The 13,329-nt window shown below is 44.3% G+C and overlaps 1 pseudogene across 1 annotated transcript; it reads right to left on the bottom strand.

The window, feature by feature from the left end:
- Positions 1-7,761: 7,761 nt before the first annotated feature.
- On the bottom strand, positions 7,762-8,405 carry LOC311184023 (Fanconi anemia core complex-associated protein 24-like; annotated as a pseudogene). The gene has a single exon. The product of its transcript is annotated as a Fanconi anemia core complex-associated protein 24-like (transcript).
- Between the last annotated feature and the right edge of the window lie 4,924 nt (positions 8,406-13,329).

Here is a 13,329-nt window from a genome sequence, read left to right as displayed (position 1 = left end):
ACTGCTTGTGCAGGGTGCCAGGATGAAAGGCAGTGGACATGTCACCCCCATCACATCCTTTCACACCCCACCACAGCGAATCCTGTAGTGAATGAATGCCTTTGGTTATGATGGAGGGGCCTGTGTCCTGGCAGGGAAGCCCCAGAGCTCTGCTTGTGGAGGTCTTGTTGTTGGAATTGAGACTCTTGCATCTCCAAGTATCTGCTGTGCTGTGTCCAGTCAGAAGCGCGGGAGGGTGAGAGAATTCACCAGAGCCAGAGCGGGGAACAGAGCAGGCAGAAGGACCGAAGTACACTGCTGAGGGGAGCAGCGGGCGCCAGGAGAGGTCTGCGCGCCATGTGGAACCCTCCTCCGGTGGCCGGGGAGCAGCCGGGGATCAAACCGGCGCCGCAGAGGCCGCGGGCAGCTTCGCAACCCAGCGCTCAACCGCTGCGCCACCGAGGAGGCCCGATTTTCTTAATCTTGACTTTCAACATCCTTTAGTTTTTGCTGTGTGCTATGTATTCAACTCATGTGTACGCTCTCCTCAAATGTATCTTTTTTCTCTTAAAAGTTTATCATATACAATATATATGTGTTTGTTTGGCATCTTACTTTCATATTTTGTTTTTCCAGAATACGTTCTGTATACTCTTAGGTGTGTCCAATGGTACTAAAAATTATGTTTGCCTGTTTTCTAATGGAAAACTGATCTATAATTATGAGTCATATGTATATATATTCACTACCCATGCCTTGAAAGAAACATTAAAATGGTATTCTTAAAAGAAGCAGGAAAAGGTGTCCCATAGTCTTCTAACTCTTTTCCATCTCCAAACCCATCTAAATCTTGCTTGGTTTCTTTTTTTTTTTTTTTTTTCCAGCAAAGTCTTTGGCTTTACTTTTAGCCCATAATGTTAGTTGAATCATTATTTTTTAGTAAAAATTCAGTTTTGAAAGCAAAACATTGTACATTATTTAAATATTGCTCTATTTCTAAATTTATTGTACTTTAAAATTGCTTCACCATTTCCATTTTCATTATCGAGATGTACCAATCTTTAGATAATCTTAAATTTACAGTTAATTTCTGAAATTTTACTCTTTTCCTCTTTCTTTCAGTCTTAAATAATAACTTGCTTTAATATAATCAACCTAAATCTTTCCCTCTTCAGAAATCTGAGAACCTGTCCCTTTCAATTCTGCATCTAATATTTCCAAGAATGTGTGACTTTATGTATTTCTTTACAAGTGAACAGAATTCTCTCAGTGATCTCTGGAAATTTAGAAGATTCTTTCCTAAACTTGAAGTTTAGAAACGTCATCAAATTCATCTATCTATTTCTCTACTCCCTGTTTATCAATCAACCTATGAGCGAGCGATAGATCCATCCATCCATCCACCCATTCATCATCAATCATGTATCTAGTGATTTCTCTTTGCTATTTGTTTTTCTTCTCTTTTACAGTTGCAACAACAATTTTTATGTTGGTTTTCCATTGGTTATGCTCCCTGAAATAAATGAGAAAGAGCAGGCAAGTAACATACAAAGAAAATGACAGTTGTAATACTAAAACATTAATTCCATGCTCATCATGAGTAAACTGCATCATCACAGTTGCCAGAAAGGCCCCCGAACTCTGGTGGGAGCCCTGTGTCACCTTTGCATTTTGTCTCAGTTATCCTCAGGGCCCCAGGGTCCAAACCAATTCTTTCCTGGTGGGGGAGTCTGGGTGGCAATCAGGAGGTAGGGGTGACTTGAGGATTGGAAAGTTGCAAATGACAGAACCAGGGCCCAGGAGGCCATCCCAAGGCAGGAAGGAACAGAGAACTGCTCCCCCTGGTGGCTCTGGGTGAGTCTGCCTGACCCAGGGATGTGCTTTCTTTGGGCTGTGCTTTTTCCATCTGAAGGTCCAGGCTGATGCCTGTCCCCCTGCTCAGGCTCCAGAATCCAGGAGTTACACAGCATGGCATCCAAAATATGTATCCTTTTCTCCTACAGCGTGTCAAAACGCCACTGCTGAGAGCACTGAAGTTCTTTCCTGAACGGACCTATGTCTGACATATGCCTCACTTACACTACTGATTGCTCTCCCTCAAAATCCATGTTCTCCATTTGAGACTTCTCAAATGCCTGAGCCTCAACCCAAATCCTCCTTAGGCCAAGATAGATCCTTCTTGCTATAACATGGTCTCTACAATAAAGTGAGGCATTTTTACACTTATAATGACGAATGATATTGTCCTTAAAGTTCAAATATGACACAGTTCTTGTGAGACTGGATGTCCTGGTTTTTATTATGTCTAAAGACATAAAAGATGGCCTCTTTCTTATGTCTTTAGAATAGCTCCTTGCATATTTAGTAAAACTCTGTCATGATGCCTCTGGCTTAGAAGAGTATTAGAGAAGATGGTGCTCACTCATCTCTCTCTCTCTCTCTCACACACACACACACACACACAGACTTTGTGCAAGACAACAGGTCTAGCACAGCCTGGCCCAGGACCCTAGAATTAAGGGGAGAAGGTGACAGAAAGAACAGATGGCCCACTGCTTGTGCAGGGTGCCAGGATGAAAGGCAGTGGACATGTCACCCCCATCACATCCTTTCACACCCCACCACAGCGAATCCTGTAGTGAATGAATGCCTTTGGTTATGATGGGAGGGGCTTGTGTCCTGGCAGGGAAGCCCCAGAGCTCTGCTTGTGGAGGTCTTGTTGTTGGAATTGAGACTCTTGCATCTCCAAGTATCTGCTGTGCTGTGTCCAGACAGCCTCACCTATCACAGTTCGTGAACATTTATCCCTGCGGTGTGATGGCCCATCATCCTTTTCTGCAAAATAAGCTTGGGCAACGACTCCAAGATGGGAGGAGTTGAAGTAGGAGGCAGGGAGTAGTCAGTGCTGAGTGCCCATGTGGCTCAGTGCAGGGCGGGCACTGCTGTCCCAAGTATGCAAGAGTCAATGATGCATTTTCTGAGCCTACCTATCCAGGTCCCCTGAGCTCTCAGCACCAGTCCACAGCACCCCCTATTAGGCTCAGAATATAGCACATCTTCTAATGCTTTTCACACTCCCAGCTCTCCTGGTGGGTGCTGATGTTCTCACGTCATTGACTGTCACTAGTTGAGGCAGTAGAAAGAGTAGGTCGCTTCAGGGGACTCCCCAGTTGCACAGCGGTTGAGCGCTGGGCTGAAAAGCTGCCTGCACCCTCTGTAGCACTGGGGTTCGATCCCAGGCCCCTGGGTGAGGGTCACACATGGCGCGCAGACCTCTCCTGCCGCCCACTGCTACCCTCAGCAGTGTACTTCGTCAGTCAGCCTGCTCTGCTCCCCGCTCTGGCTCTGGTGAATTCTCTCACCCTCCCACACTTCTTACTGTACCCAGTGCTTGTATAAATAAATAAATCTTAAAAAAAAAAAAAGAGTAGGTCGCTTCCAAGGTGTGCGCATCTGAGACATTGTTTTTTCAGGTCACTGAGGACCAATAGGTAGCAAAATGTAACATTTATGTCACCCAATAGTTTAAGATGACCTGGCCACTGGGTTTGCTGCTACATTGTCCCTGGTTCATAACCAAAACATCACGAACTAGAGCCAAGGTCCAGGCTTACGATCCCCAGAGCACGTGTTGGTAACAGTGGTAATCATTCTATCTGGTGAGCTCTAGGTTTAGAGAAGTGATATATATCCAATATCATCCCTAATGAGGGAAAGGAATTAGGAATAAGGGGTGAAGTGATATAGTGAGTGTCAGGTCTGAGAGACCTGTCCCAGTGGGGAGGGGTCTCCTGGTGACCAGAGAGCAGGAGCAGCTCAGGAGAGCAGTCTGCAGGGCAAGAGAGAAGCCCAGCGTCCTTACACGGTCAGGGTTATGGGGGGAGAAGAAGGCCTGGACCCGGAGTGAGGACATGCAGGTGCTGGGAGAGGACACCTGGGTCTCCCAGGTCCCAGAGGTGGGACGTCTGTTTTCTTTGCCAACCATCAATGGGATTTTGTATCTGGTAGCAACTGCATGCGTCTGCACTGGGAGAACAGTAAGAAAAGAAACATTGTCACTTCCCTTGTGAAGACAGAGCAAGGGAAGGGGGTGGACCTGACGGAGCTCACAGCTACCGTGCCAGCAGGGCCCAAACTGAGCCGTTGGGTCTGCAACAAGGACATGGCCTTCATAACAGAGGTGGTGTGGACACCAGGGGCCAGAGGATGAGTTTGAATCTAGGGGTCAGTAACATCTGTCTTGGGTCACTCAGCAGGGAGTATGCCTTTGAGGCTTAGGTAACATTGCCATGGGGACCCCCAATGTTTCTTCTGCTCCCTGGGCAGGAGAATGTCACCTGGATTCTGGACTCATGAAAGGCTTCACCAGAGGAGGCTCACAGACCATTATTGGGGAGCTCCTGCTCTTGATGCTCACAGCCCACCCCACACGCTGCGCTGTTGGACAGGAGAGGGGCACACCACTCACGGGAGTCCCCAGGGGTCCGGTGTGGTGTCAGCTCTAAGAGCGTCTCTATTTCACCCCTTTCCTTGGTGTAGACTCGGCTGGTTCACATTGTGGAGAATCGCTCTTACCCTTTCATGTCCCACAACGGGGTTTGCTGTCCTCACGTCCTGAGTCATCAACTCCCTATGCCTGACCCCCGTCCCGACTCCACAACTGAAGGCTGAGGTGCCCATGAGAGCGCAGGGCAGCTCTGTCTGAAATTCCTGCTGGGCCTGATCCTCACACGGCATCTCACCTCTTCGTGCCTGTTTCTTGGGACACAATCTCGTGGGCCCTTCCTTCCCCCACTTCCTGGGAGGGAAGTGTCTCTGGGGAGCAGAGTCCCCGCTGTGAGGACTGTGCACCTGCGGGGGTGGGTCTCTGGACACTGAGAATGAGAGTGGGGAAGTCTCCTCTTCCTTACCTGGGTAAGAGAAAAAGGGCAGCTTCACGATTAATCACATTAATAACTTGGCAGCCTTCCAGAGTCATTCGTTAGTTTATTCTTAATGTTAGTTATTTTTCCTGAGGTTTTAGAAACACTGAATGTTTAATTGTAGCAGATCCATTATGAACTCAGAGGTATTTCAACGTATAGTGTGCATATGCACAATTATTTAAAAATGGCCACATAACAAGACTGTGAGCAGGCTGAGGTTCCTGTCCCATGTCCCCTTCTGTGTGTGTCACTGTGAGAATCACCGCCATGGGAGACCACGCAGCAGTAGTCGGCCTCGTCCTCAGGCTGCGGCCCCGAGACGAGCAGGAGCCCCGCGTTGGCCGAGGTGTCCTTGGCTCCAGAGAAGCGGCTGGGGACCCCGGGGCCCTGGCCCTTATCTGAGTCTGTGTGGTAGTTCAGGAGATAGCAGGGAGGGCTCCCTGGCTTCTGCTGGAACCAGAATATCTTTTTGCTCTGGACACTGACGTCATTGCTCAGGGTGCAGGTGAGTCTGGCTGTTGCTCCAGGAGACGCAGAGAGGGAGGGCTGCCGAGTCAGCACAGGCTGGGAGAGGGAACCTGCAAGTACAGACACTCATGGGTGAAGGGACAAGGACCAGATACAATTTTATGAATTACTGTGTGAGACAGACTGAAAAAAGCTTGCAGTGACACCTGGTCCTTGCAGCCTGTCCCCACCTGTGCAGTGAGAGTGGATCACGAGGAGGAGAGGCGTCCAGGCCATGGTGCTCACAGCCCCTGAGCCCCACATGGGGCTGGGCTCCCCAGGCCTCCTTTTCTTCCCCACCCTCTGCCACAGGAGGGGCTGTGCATGCAAATGGGCTTCCATCCAGGGACTTCTCAGCCCTCCCTGAGCCTTAGTGCTGCAGCTCAGCTCACACCCCACACTGAGAAAGACGAGGGTTTGCTTCACCCCTTGGGAGAGCCCTGGGAGGAAGCACCTGTTGACACCACACACAGGGCCCTGCTCAGAGGGCTGTGCCGGACCAGGGAGGACACAACAGTTCAATCTCCATCAGGTAGCCAAGCACTCAGCCCCCAGGCCCTGGCTCCTCTGAGTGAATTGCCCAGGGGCCATCCCACAGTGCCCCCTGCTGGTCATGGGGCACACATTCACCAGGGCCCAAAGTCCTGAGACCCCCAGCTCATGTGGTCACTGTCTCTATTCCCACATTCACAGCCTGATTACCAGAGATTGCTATGCTGACATGCTGTGCTAGACTCCTGTAAAGTTTTCATTTCCAGAAGGACTCCTGGTCCATGCAGGTGCCTAACAGCATGTGTGCGTGTAGTCATATGTATGTATAAATAGTCAAGCACATTTAATGTTATAACCCTTTCTCCTATAGTACATTCTAGAAAAGTCGCATCATCCACAAGTGTGTAAAAGCAGCATAGATGACGACGGACAGTTGAGTTGGTTGGACTATGTCCTATGGAGGGAAAGGACTTTTCCATTCTACATGGAACGTCAATGTCACATTTGAACATGAAAATTCAGCAAACGGTTCAAAAATCATGGAATGCTTTTAGACTTTTGATAATGATTAGATTGATTTATAAAAAAACTAATGGTTTGCTAGGCATACCGCTTACTCAGCACTTACAAGTAATGATGTAACACATTTCTTCATTCATGAACATAATAGATGGCTGGGTACAAGGAGCAATCAGATCCACCTGACTCAGGCACATTGGCATTGTCCAGGTGTTTCCAGAAGTGAGATTGATACGAAGCCTACAGAATTCTTACTTGATCTTTTTTTTGAACACATCGTTAATTGTATTTACTTTTCTGAACAAGCGGCTGCATCCCTGGTCCCTGGCTCTCCTCTCTGCATTCAGCTGCCCCATGTAGATCTTCCCATTGCTGGGATATACATTAACAAACATTCTTTTCCTCCCTCACACACACTCGCTTTTTATCTTTATTTTTTTTATTTTTTTAATAAAGATTATTTACACATACAAGGGCTGGGATACAGGCCAGAGATGCCGGGGGCAGTGAAAGGATTCACCAGAGACAGCATGGGGAGCAGAACAGGCAGACTGACTGAAACACACTGCTGAGGAGAGCAGCAGGTGAGACAGGAGAGGTCTGCCTCACCATGTGGGTTTCTCCCTGGCCGGCGGGGGATGGAACTCATGCTGCAGGGGCTGCAGATGGCTTCATAGTGTGGTGCTTAACTCCCTTGTGCCACCAGGGACACCCGAGACTTTTTATCTTTAAATAGGAACTCCAGACTCCGGCTTTGTGTGTTCGGAAGATGTGCCTCATGTTATAAACAAACTGTGCAGCCACCAGGGAGGGAGGGAGGAAGGGAGGAAGAAAAAAGGCAGTCCCACTGTTTATTTAGTCCCACTGTTTATTTACACTGGCAGTAGTTTTCAAAGCACAGACCTGGAGAACAGCAGCTCTGCCACCAGGAACAGGGGCTTATGGTCCACAGTTCTTCATTATTTGTTTCTTTCAGATAGTCTTATCTATCACCTGAAACTTGATAAGCCTTTTTCATGATACATGCAGATCAAGGTCACATAAAAATCTTCCCAAGCTGGATTCTTGCTGAGTCTGAGCATCTCTAATTAAATGCACTCTTTGGAAGAGCACCACTGGCCCTCTTCAGGCCAGCAGGAGGAGGGCAGTGCCCCCAGGGACGCACTAGCTGAAATATCTGGACCCAGAGAGTAGGGCAGGACAACAGGCAGGCTCCAATCTGGACTCTTCCACTAGTTGCTGGAGAGGAATTCTTTTGTTTTGGCTTTGAAATATGAAAAGAAAACAGGATCCTGTCCTTGTGGTCTAAAAGAACACTGCAGAACGAAGGCGGCAAGTGTCACCTGGACTGAGTGAAGGAGTGAATTTGCTGTGCTGCTGCTGGTCTGACCACTGGCTCCAGTTGTTGGATGGAAGCTTTACCGAGTTGCTGGAGGCTTGGAAACTTCTGAAGCAGTAGGGGAGCTTTAGTTTTTCCAATCCCTGAGATCTGTTGCCCGGTTCTAAGAAGGTGGGGCTCAGAAATCTGAGCCTGTTTCTTCATGAGAAAAGGGTTTTTACTGGGATCTTTGGTTTGCTCTTGAACTAACTTCATAATGAGGCAGGATGCCTCCCTCTGGCTGGCCACTGGAAGCAAGACCATCCCTAGGTCCAACACAGTAAACTTCTGTATGGCTGGGAAGTACTGTTCACTCATTTGAGTTTTTTCAACTGCTACAATCCCTTGAAGAGTATTAGAATTTCTAGCCCGAACAAGCCACTTTCTGTAGCCATTCCCTGCCACCAAATCAGCGTCGTTGATACAAAGAATACAGGATCTGCAGGATAGGTAAAAATCTACCAGTGGCAAGCCATCCTCAAACACGAGTTTGTCTTTCCCTTGCATCTCCTGTACCTGCTGGCACCCGTGCCATTTCTCATTAGCCACATGTGACCAAAGGGCAGGTGCATGGTGCCTGCACCATTAGGAGGACTCCTTTCCATTGGTGGCCTCAATCGAAGGAGGGAACCACAAGAAAGTGTTGGAGCAGACTGACCTGCACATGGTCCCACATTCCACTCCCAGCTGGGAGTGGTAGGAGCCCATCTGCAGTGTTGTTCTTTAAAGGATTGAATCATCTGCCAATGTCTAAGACGCAGGAGATTGGAGTGCTGGTTGCCAAGTCCCTCATTTATGCCGCCTGCCTGGTCCCTGTCACTCTGGCTCAGCCCTCAGTCCACCTGGAGCCCATCACTATTTGTTTGTTTGTTTGTTTGTTTTTTTACAGAGTTCTTACTTGACAAGTTACAGGTCAAGTGAACAAAGTGTCACTTGAATCATAAACATAAATTATCATGGCCCCTAAATCCATTCCAAGAAGTGAGTCAGTTTATGATACCACGGTTCTTTGAATGAAGACAGCCAGGTCAACTTGATTAAAACCCCTGATAACTGCCAAAAATTATCCTATGATCTGTCTTCCTGTCATCCCCAAAAGGACCTTTAATCCTTGATTAGGTGAATGCGCAATGTGGAAATGGAAATAACCAGAAACCTTGGGAACACAGGACATTAATTCTGAGTTAACATTGACTCCAGGGAACCACAATGTAACTGTTGTCTCCCAGAGCACACATTTATGGAGACTGGGTGCTAACTGTGTGGTTTTAGTGCATAAATGTCCCAGAGGGTCCCCAAACCCACCCTATATTTTTCTTCCAAGTTCCATACATCATGATCAGGATACGTTATAACTCAAAGCTGATAGATTCTCAACAAAGGTTACTGGCTGATACTGATTGACCTCTGGAGGGAAGACTATTATGGCAAATTGGAAGTTTCTAGACTGGTGCCTACCTAGACATAAGCAATATCACATTTTTAGAGGAAATGCAAGCTTTAGTATCACCATGAAGAACTCGAAAAATGCCGAGTTGGTGATTCCAACCACATGCTTGATGTCGTGTTGCACAGAAGATATTCTTGGACAGTGACAATGGATTATCATATGGTTGACGAGGTGGTGACTCCCACTGCAGCTGCTGTTGCAGATGTGGTTACAATTCTTGGACAAATGAACACATCCTCTGCTAACTGGTGTGCAGCTATGGATTGATCACATGCATTTTTCTTGCTAGTTCTTCACAATGTGCAGGTATGATCATAATGCACATGGCTACCTCACTGCGGTTTCTCTCTGAGACACCTGTAGCACATTTTTAAAGAAAATCCCTCCCAGTGAGCTGAACTTTGAGAAGACGACCTGGCTCGTTACTTTATTCAAAAAAAAAAAAAAAAGCACAAATAAATAAGAGGCCAGATGTGAAAGCACACAGGTTTGTGGGATGAAGCCAATGGTTTACCTGGGTGACCTAGTCTTGGAAGGAACATGACTGAAAAATCATGTTTGGAAAAACACTACACAGAATTATAATCTTGAATGCATAAATAAATGATTCTTAAATAAATACTTTGCCAATGACTAAGATAACTTGTTAAAAAGAAAATAAAGCAGAGCCCTTCATCAGTATTCAAATGAAACGTTATTTATGTGCCACTACATTCCAAAATAAAAGACGGCAAATGTAATTTGTCCATTGCACATTGAATCAATGGTTATTGTGGCTAAGGATCAGAGCTTCCGATTTTCTCATTTCTCATTTATTCAGCAAGCATGTGCTAAGGTACTGTGACAACCACTGGAATGACAATACAGAGATGGCATGGTCCGCTCCTCAATGATCATGTATGCAGCATGACAGGTATGAACAGGGTGCTACTGGAACACAGAAGGAACTTCACGGTTTTGTGTCACTATTTTCCAGCTTTTTGGTGGAGGTGATATATGAACTGATACCTGAAGGGCAAGGCAAGGATATGCCAGACAGAGAAGAGATGCGGAGCCAAAGAGCTGTAGAGAAGGTAATGCACTGTGGCTTTATACAGTCTCAGTCGGTCAGATGCTAAAGTAAAGGGGCAGCAAAGGAAGTAGTGGGAGATAAGGATATGTAAGTTGGCAGGACCCAAATTTATTTGGCTGCTTTTATTCCATGCTGAGGATACTGGAACTTCCCCTGGGGGCAAAAGATAAACCCATGACAAACTAAATGAGTGTAGATTTAAATGTCACCTATCAAGTGACAGCTATTGCTGGACCGAGGACTAGTCGATGAGTATAGGTTTTTGTTTTGTTTTGGACCTTATTACTAGAAACACAAGAAGCTGATGAAGCCCATCTTTTCTGAGAAAAGTTTCTGTGTGCAGGTTGCTATTTCCACAACGATGAAAGAAGTGAAGGAAGGGTAGAGCCAGAAATAAATAGAGCTAAAGCAATCCTGAGGAAAGAAGAAACATGGAGGCAAGTTACCTGATTTTAAACACTATGATTTAGTAATTAACACAATAGTGTATAGGAATAAAAGCAGACACAAAGCTTTGGAACGGAATCAGAGGCATGGCAATCCAGCTACACATATATCAATTCCCAATTTATGACAAAAACGCCACAACCATGCAATGGAGAAAAGGACATCTCTTTAACAAGTGGGGCAGGAAAATCAGACAGACATGTGGGGAAGAAAGACCTTAGACCCACTCTCTAACTCCAAGTACAATGATAAGTTCATAAAGGATGAACAATAAAATACATAGAGGTGAGCATTGTTGATAGGTTTCAAGGCATCACTGACATAGATGTCTTTGGAGTCTATACTCTTAAGGCAAGGGAAACAAAAGCCAAATAAACAGATGAGATGACATCAAAATAAAAACCTTTCACACAGCAAAAGAACATATTAGCAGAGGAAAAAGACATCTCACAGAATGGATAAAATATCCACACAGCATGCAACTGACAAGGGATTGATATTCAGGTATACAAAGAACTCATCCAAAGTAACTCTTAGACAACTTTTTTGAGGCATTTGAAGTCATTATGAAGACATGTCTTTCTGTATCTTGATAGAGTAGTGATTTTTGATCCTTCTTACTGAGACTAGCATAATTGGGCAAACCAGTGGACCACGGACTTGGAACCACAACATTAAACCTAAACTGCTTTTTCACTTATCTAAAAATATTAAAAACAATCAACTTTTTCCCCAAAAACAGGCAAAGAAATTTCCTCAAAAATCTTCTCTAACATTGCTTCTGTATGTATACTCTACCTTATAAAATGATACATTATCTGATTTTTTAAAATTTTCATGAGAAAAAGAATATTTAACAATTTAAAGCCATATTTCATTTTCTTTCTCTATCAAATAATCCAATTTCACAACTTTGAAGTTTCCACACCCATTTAGCAGCAAAGCTGAGTAAGAATTCTTAGCTTTACTGTTCCATGATTTATTATGACAAGAACCCAAATGCAAAAAATCATGTGAGATCTTTTAAAATGAGCTGTTGCTGCTTTTATGTTCATTAAGAAGAACATGAAAACACCATCAAAACCATAAGTTAATGTGCATTGATTGAAGTAGAAATTTTAATAAAAATGATAGCCAATAAAGCTAGCTGGTATTAAAAGATTCCTTTACATTGTTCTTGTAGTGGTCATTCAGTGATTGCAAGTTATAGAAACATAAGTTAACTCGTTTTTAAAAATTCAAATATTGGCCTCCCCGGTGGCGCAGTGGGTTGAACACAGGGCTGTGAAGCTGTCCAGCCTCTGCAGCGTGGGTTAGATTCCCGGCCAGCCAGAGAGATTTCCACATGGAGCAGCAGACCTCTCCTGTCCTGCCCAGTGCTCCCCTCAGCAGTGCTTTCAGTCAGTCTGCCTGCTCTGCTCCCCACTGTCTCTGGTGAATCCTCTCAGCCTCCTGCACCTCTGGCCTATATCCCAGCTATTATATAAGTAAATAAATCTTTAAAATAAAATAAAAATTCAAATAGTTGTTTGATTTGACTATTTGGGAAGTGGTCCATATTTTATAAAAAGAGATTAAAAATGTTAAAAGATAAAATTGTGCTTAAGGATGTATTCTTATGTAAGATAGTGACAACAGAAATTAATTTTTAATAATTAATTTATGCTTAATTCATAAAAAGGAGTTACTATAAATGATAACATCTGTTTAGATGTCAGTCATAAACTTATTGCATGGTGGAAAAATGAGACAGGTAATGTACAGAGAAACTTTAAAATTCTTATGAACCACAGTCCAACTGAAATCAATCATAAAGTAAGCCAAAGTATCTCAAAGTATACTTCCAGTTATCAAGCATTAATATTTAATTTCTAAGATCTAATTAAACACAGATTTTCAAGAAATTTTAAATGTGTTGATTTAGTTACATCTAATTCAATAATGTCGGTGATTTTGAAAATGAGAGCACCAGGGACTTGTAATTTTAAATTTTATGTCTACTTTATTAGCACAAGTAACTGACATTTACTTAGCGTGTATAAATAAGTCAGTTGAACAACTAAGAATTTTGTCTAAGTACAAATGAATATTGCATCAGAAATTTGAAACCCAAGGTAATATAAAATTTGTCAAAAGGTAATATAACTAACCTTGTCATAGTTATGTGTCTGTGCTTTCATTTTAAGGCCATGGGTTGAAGGTAGGAAAAGTTGTTGAATTTCCTCTTGTTGTAAGATAACTATCAAGCATGAAACGATTATTAAGACTATTAATAGAATGTGTAGCAGAAGATAGCAGTAGGTCTAGCCTTGGAGGAGGCACGTTGAATACATATTCCTGATGTGTTTCCTTCACAAGAGGTTCAGTATTGACTTCTGTTAGCTTCTTGATGGCCCCATGAAGACTGAAAAATCCAAATCCTTATATTTTATTTTTGCCTAAATAATTTGCACTTTAAAAACAAATGTTGCCATAACATGAATTTCCCATAAAACAATGTTTTAACACTCAAAACGTGTTGGTGCATACCTACTATTTACAATTAGGGGTTTAAAAGTGT

Source organism: Talpa europaea (assembly GCF_964194135.1).
Source record: "Talpa europaea genome assembly, chromosome: 14".
In the NCBI taxonomy this organism is placed as follows: domain Eukaryota; kingdom Metazoa; phylum Chordata; class Mammalia; order Eulipotyphla; family Talpidae; genus Talpa; species Talpa europaea.
Note: the sequence above shows the minus strand (reverse complement) of the source record. Positions and strands in the feature narration are given on the sequence as shown.